The following is a 7514-nucleotide window of genomic DNA, read 5'->3' as shown; positions in this document are numbered from 1 at the left end:
GAAGATGTTTGTCTGCGTTCTGGTTTAATGTTACTTATTAGAAGTCAGTATGCTTTGTCCCATTGTGCAAACTCAGGGGAAGACCATGAGAACAAATGCTTTAATCAAGTGCATCCATCTAGTGCAGAAGGTGTGTGTTTGGACTCGACCAGGAACAGGAGCAGTACCTTTGTTTCTATGAGTGTACATCTGAGAGACAGAGAGCTGTCTGTAAATGTGTTGTGTACATCTTCAGCACGTACTGTACCTTAAACTGTTCTGTGTGACGGCACAAGCAAAAAAACTATAGAATAAAAAGCCTGTGAATGAGTTCTGAGGTGGTTGCGACTAAACGCGGTAATGAGGAGATAGGCTTTGAACAGATTGGAATGACATCGAATGTTGCTCTTGCTCTGCTAAGCCTCTCCCCTTAAAGTGTCAAATAGACAGACGCTGCCAAAGTTTGCATATAAATTATTTACAAAGCAGCTTAAGCCCAGAGAAGAGTGAGAGGGGGGTCGAGGGAGGTGATGATTGATCAAATCAATCCTCATAGCTGCAAAGCAGTCATGCAGATTGGGCTTGCTGGGCTGCAGTATGAACTCCTTAAGCTTTTTTTGCATGTGTTAATTATGAAGGATATTTGGTGAGCAGTGCAGCTGCTGGATAGCTGTCCCAAGAAGATGGAGGTTGTTCTTAGCAGGCAAAATCGATCAATCAATCAATCAATCATTTGTGCATCTCGCTTAAAATGTTCAATCCAAGAAACTTTCATTTGCAAGAGCAAATTTGTTTATTGACCAGGTTTTTCTAGTGTGCACACAAACTGTCCCTACTTAAATACCCACGCTGAAAAACCAGCATATAAACACAGTTGGCACAACTCCTGGGCCTTCCACTCTGCCAGAAGCTTGAGGACAGACACAGGGCCAGCCAATGACGATTAGATAAAGTGACACGTTATATAAATATATATATTTATAGAAGCTGGAAAAAGTAGAGCTTATCAATAATGCATATATAATTCATTATGGCAATCAACTAGTTCACCCCTCCACCACAAGCCAAAGAAACAGAGATAACATCTCCAGTGGCTGCTGTTCAATGTTTAATTGATGTGTGATGTGACCACTGAGATCCAGAGAGGAAGGAAGCAGGAAGCGAAAGGGGACGATGGATTGGAAGGTGGAGATAAAGATAAGGAGACGTGTGGGGGTGCATTTGTGCTGACTCAAACTTAGCATTAGTGTGGCTTTAAGACTTCACTGTTTATAGATTTTTACAACTGTACTGCAATCTGTCTACCACTGTCTACTAAGATGGTGCAGTAAATGTTTAAAGGACAACTATCATATCATATCAATTCATAAAGATAAGAAAAGCTTCCCCCAGAACTCAAAAAGGGCATGAATCATGGATTTAAATGGTATGCCGACCAAAAAACATTTTATGTGACATAAGCACAGATTAGACATGCAGTTTTCACTTCCTCATACCAAAATATTTAGAATTATAACCCACTTAGGGCTAACCTACTAAAACAATTACAGTTAATTGTGCATTACACGTTCATAAAGTTGAAGGACCTGCAAGAGTAAGAGAAAAAAAAGGACAAAACAAAGTAGCAGAGGAAGCGATAACTTGACCTTTACTTCTGCTCATCAAGCTCCAAAATACTACATTTCCCATAATGCAACTAGTTATATGTTTTCATATCAGACCCTCCCTGACAGGTATGTCTTAAGGTCTTTCAAACTGGTGCACCCAGTTTGTGATGCATGCATGTGTAGCCTTATGTAAAAACTGTATAGTCTCCAAACCAAAAACATACTCAGGTGATGTCACTGTCGTTTTTTTTCTTTCAAGAATAAACTCCCATGCTCAAATTTCGGGCTGCAATTAAGAATTATTTTTAATATTGAGTAATGACTGATTGATGGAAATCCTAGAGTGTAATTTGCTTAATTAATTACTTAAACATTCAATTAGTTATTAAAAATGTTACCTTACAAGAACAGAGTAACAATGGGATACAACTATTTTTTCAAAGGTTTTGGCTAAATGAACGTGCAGACCTTTAACTAATGTCACACAGTTTCAAGAGATCGGATTAACAGCTCAGCCACGAATCCAGCCCACTGGTAACCTTGATAAGATACCTTATTTGGTCCTTTTTTATATTGAGTTATATCTTATCTTACATCATAATCTGCTTTTATATTCAACCACAATGGCAATCCTCCAGACTACCCGACATGAGCTTGACATTGAAATTGCCAGTGTGAGAAGTCTACCACTACATTTGTGTTTGCCACATTTTTTTGTTAGTGAAGTCCTTTCCCTACCTAAGCAAAACCTACACTTGACAAAAACCACCTTTGCATTAAAGCCCTGCTTTACTTTTATGTCGCAGGACAGAGTTTATTGCTTGAAAATTGCAGCAGCTCCCCCAAGGGCTTAATTACGACTATCAAAGCAAAACTAATAGGCAAGTTATCAAACTGCAAAGGCTCAATCAAGGACATATGCTCAGAAGGTCAAACTGTGTCATATAACATCATCATTTCTGTCTCTACTACATGTATGATACAGAACACAGGGTTTTGCTTGATGAACCCTACTATCTGTTCTGATGGCGTGATTCACAGACAAGGCACGCACACGCACGCACGCACGCACACATGCACGCTCCACCCCACTGCATCTAGAGCAGGACAATTAGTAATTCATCAGCGCTGTTTACAGTCTAGGTGGTGGCGCTCTGGAGAGGGAGAGAGGGAGGGATGAAGAGGTGGGGAATGTGTGAGAAAAAGCAGGAGGTCAAAAAAGCAATGTGTGGGGACAGAAAAATAGAAGTAAACAAGGGTAGAAGAGGACGACGGGGCCAAACAAGTGTTTTTAAAGTGCTTAGCAACTTCTTCACTGTGTGTGTGTGTATATGTGTGACTCCTTATTTTGAATCATTGCGGCATGCGGGCACAGTGCACAGAAGATTACGAATCACTGCTGCTTTAATATGCCAAATCAGGAAGCTGTGCAGGCATACATGCACTGCTCCACATGCATATTAATGTGGGCATGTAGGCGTGTGTGATGAATATGTGTGTGTGTCAAGAAAAAAAGATGGAAGTGAGAGCTTGGGATGTACTGTGGCCGGCTGACGGGAGGAACAATGTGAAGTCAAGGAAAAAAAAGAAAGAAGGAGGGATGAATGAAAGGGGAACCCACTAGATGGCACTGTTGTGTGGTGAATTTCAATTCACCGTCCTTCATCCCTTCTTTCTCTCCTCCCTTTTCTAGGTCTCTGTTTCTATCTCATGTTGTCTCCTTCTCTCCTCCCTCCCCACCTTATTCCCTAACTCCCGCATTCTCCCCCTTTCTCACTTCCCCTATCTCTATGCACAGCATGTGTGATGGAACCAGTTATGCAGCTGGGAATTAAACAGAGAAAACTGTAGGGTTACCTGAATCGAAGCTAGGTGCTTGAGAAAGCCAGAACGCATATCCAAGGACAGAGTCTGTTTGACTGCCACACTTACTCTGATGCACTACTTGTCAAAATATGTACGTACGCAAACATTTGTGAACAATTAGACACAAATCTTGGAGCTGGCCTATTTTCTTGACAACAGACAGGTAAAAGACAGAGGATGATGAGTGCATACATTATACCAATCAGAGAGGAGGTACAATTTCTGAGGTTTGAGTCGAGTGAAAATGGATGCACGAGTGCAGGTACATTGTCAGTATAAAGTGGAAGGCAAGCATTGGTAAGTGTAAGTTAGTGCAGAGGGTGGGAAAAAAGGGAGATGGCTCACTGATTAACTGATTTTCGTGAGCACACCAAACGACTTTAGTTTATGAACGCTGATAAAAATCTGTCCACTGCACAACTTTTGATCTGATCAAATCAATCAATGTGTAATGGTCAGTGACAATGTTTCTCGGTTTACTGGTCACTTTAGACCAGCTTGGAAGTAGTTGTTATTGCAAACAAGCAACAATTAAATTGCTGTAGAGGAAAGATTAACTGAGTTACAGGGAGGGGGTGTTGGAGGTCTGTTACATGCATTACATACTCATATAATGAGGATATTAATAATTTGTCTCTGCTGGTCACAAGCAAGCTGCATGGTAGAACTAAATGAAAAGACATATATTCACTGATTGTGAATTAGTTTCCACTTGCAATTTGGAAATTATTCTGTGTGGCCTTGTTTGCTCTCGCTATACTTACTAACTGACTTACTAAAAAAGAAACCTAACTATGGGTTGTTATGAACTGCTTGAATAATGTTCATACAGTAAATGTCCTTTCAGGAGTTGTGACAATTGCCATATTCTGTCATGAGGATGTGTCGAAGTTACACCTGGTAAATGTCAGCATCTCAGCATTGCCATTGTGAGCATGTTAGCAAGCTGGAATTAGCATTTAGCTCAAAGCACCACTGTGCCTTAGTACAGCCTCACAGACCTGCTAGCATAAAATAAAATTGTTACGTGACTTTTACTTTATGCAAAATTAACCTTGACTGTTTAACTCACTAACTATTCAAAGTACATTGTGGCCCAGAAAGTATCCCCCTGCATTTACTGCTATGTAAAGTAAACATGGTTCTAAATGGGCAGCCAACAGATATAAAAATTCAAATGGCTTTTCATACCCAAGGTCATCATTGCGAGTTTGAGTCATGACCAGACCTCGAGTAAGATAGTTCCCATTCTTAATGCCTCAAATGATGATAGTAAATCCTTTATTAGTCCCACAAGGGGAAATTCCACTTTAAACTCTGTTGTTATTACACACATTACACACACATGCTCAGTTCCTATACATGCACGAAATGGAGAGATGTCAGAGTGAGGGAGCTGCCCATCAAAAAAGCACCTTGGCAGTGCCTATGAGGTGAACTGGTACTCAAGCTCTCAAGCTACCAGTCCACCACCATTCTGTGATCCATATGTGGACTTGGACCAAACACTCTCCAGTTCCTAACCCAACTCCCTACAGACTGAGCTACTGCCACCCCCAAATATCCAATATATATTGCATGCATTACCAGTTAGCTGTGCTGGGAATTAGAGTCATACATATCTATACTGCTTTACAAAGTTGGGTTAAGTTGAGCTGGGTTGACCCATACTTGATCCCTTATCATCCGTTGTTGTTTCTGCTGCTGTGTCAAATATTACCACATCATACTGTACCATATTGATTCTGTTGCATCCTATGGATGTTTTAGTTCCTGAGAAAGAGGCTTTACAGGACTTCAGTCACCCATTCCCAGGAAACCCCTCCAGTTCATATCTATTTACAGCCACATTTATTTCTAGCCTTGAATCCTTTATGGGACTCTATCATTTTGCTACAGGATAAGGGCTGTGTGGAAACCCTCGGCGACAAAGCAGAGTAGTCCTTTGGCAAACTGTATGTCTAGACACCTAATTCAAATATGACCGTGTGAGTGATGGCTTTGCCCATGGATGAGATTTAGTTTTTTCTTCTTATTCTTCTGCTTGCACTCCATAGAAAGAAAATTGAGGAATAAGCTCTGTGACAGGTTCAGATAGCAGGGGTAGATACTGTCAACACCTCACCTCAGGCAGAAATCCATAACTCAATATGTTTTTTTTCTGTTAATTTGAGATTTTTTTCCCCCTGAGACTATAATTATCATTAAATTGGCAGTCATCCTTATTCCTTCTCAGCTGTTTTCTGTTTTGCTTGCTTGCTCTCTGCTTCCCCCCTTCTCTTTTTCTCTATAGCGCCAAGAAAATTATCAGATTGTTTACGAACTGTAACAGAAACCTATTTCCAATCCACCCGCAGCCTTGAACCACATAGCCATTATGAAAAGATCTGATAAAGTAGTTCAGCTGAATCATGAATGTTTGGATGAAACGACCAACAACCCGTTTTCACTTCCTATCTATACAGCTGCGTATGAGACTTAAGTTCAAGTCAGTCTAATCTCCAAAACCTACCGCAAAATTGCTTATTTTACTTGACTGGAGTGATGTGGCCCTAGGGGCAGAACCTGTGCTGAAAACTTGTGCTACATATGAAAGCAGCGTCTGCCATGAGGTTTTTAGTGCTTACAAGGTATTGGAACAACAAGGAAGCAAGATATGCACAAATTGAGATTTCATAACATGTATAATTTATTAGAAGTTAGCATCAGATCTTTTAATGCTTTACATAAACTGAAGAACATTTAAATTAATATATCATTTATACATATAAAGCTAAAAGACAAACCAGACTGACCTGCATTTGTTTTCTTTTTGGGCTGGAAATAGATCTAAAAAGTGCTATAACCTACACAGATGAGACTTTTGACACATACCAACTTACTTTTTTTGGTTGTGACAGTTAAAAAATGCATATGTATTTAGACTAAGAAACAGGTGGACGTATCTCTATGAACAGATAACTACATACAGTACATGTCTGAATGTGGAAGCATTCTTGTTTCCGTTTGTAGTCTGTGTAGTCCGATTAGTATTGACCGATGGCGTTTGGTTGCATGCAGGTAAACAGTGTATGTGGAATGCATAAGAGTGCCAAAATGCAATCTTGGAACCCATTGATGATGAGAAGTTTTTTTTTCCAAAATGGAAACACAGGAATGTTGGCCGTTGTTGCCCCCAGAGGCTAAATCATTAGAACCGAAAGACGATGGGTTCCAAGATTGCCATTGTCATATCTGATACATTTTGATCTAATCAGTTGTGACATAAAAATCAGAACTATAATCCAGCCTGTATAATGTGTATCTTCCTCTCAACATAGTTTTTCTTTGAACTTCATGACCACATATTGTATCTTGGAATATTTAAACTGAGAGCAATACAGTACAAAGGGATATTCTAAATTAGCAAACCAATCCATTAAGGCAAAATATTACGTACAGTATACTACACTAAAGCCTTCCAACTTGGCTGTTTTATAATATATTTTGTATATTTTGGTATTTGTAGCGAAGACTGCAATTCTTGGCTTAAAGCCAAGCCCTTTGTTGCCATGTCAGATAACATACAGTACATCTGCAATGTAATGTAAGTCTGCCTTCATCCAGAGATAACAAGCACATCCATCCCACGTGACACTCTTCACACAGCTGAGAAGTTAGTGGAGCTGAAAAAGCCCATAGGACGCTACTCAAGACAAAGACAAAAATCATTAAAATTCACTGGGGCTTCGGAGTCACATTAGGTAGTATGGTCAAACTGTCAGTTTTGACACAATACTATTGTAATATTTGATATTCTTAGTCCTATCTAGCTGTGGCAAGGCAAAGGTAACACTAGATGTTTTAGTATACTGTACTTTGGTAATTTGACTATTTAAATTTGACATCTCAGATGGAGAATGAGAGATGAGGCAAAAAAAACAACTGATGGGCACTATTCCACTGGCACAGGCATATTACTCATTTGTTATTACATATTCCTTTCATGAATCATGGATATATTGCGAATGGCTGCTTTCTGAACCTTTTTGCAACGCTGTCTCCTTCAATGTACCTTCCTTC

Source organism: Etheostoma spectabile, chromosome 24 (genome assembly GCF_008692095.1).
Source record: "Etheostoma spectabile isolate EspeVRDwgs_2016 chromosome 24, UIUC_Espe_1.0, whole genome shotgun sequence".
In the NCBI taxonomy this organism is placed as follows: Eukaryota; Metazoa; Chordata; class Actinopteri; order Perciformes; family Percidae; genus Etheostoma; species Etheostoma spectabile.
This window is presented reverse-complemented; position numbering follows the sequence as displayed.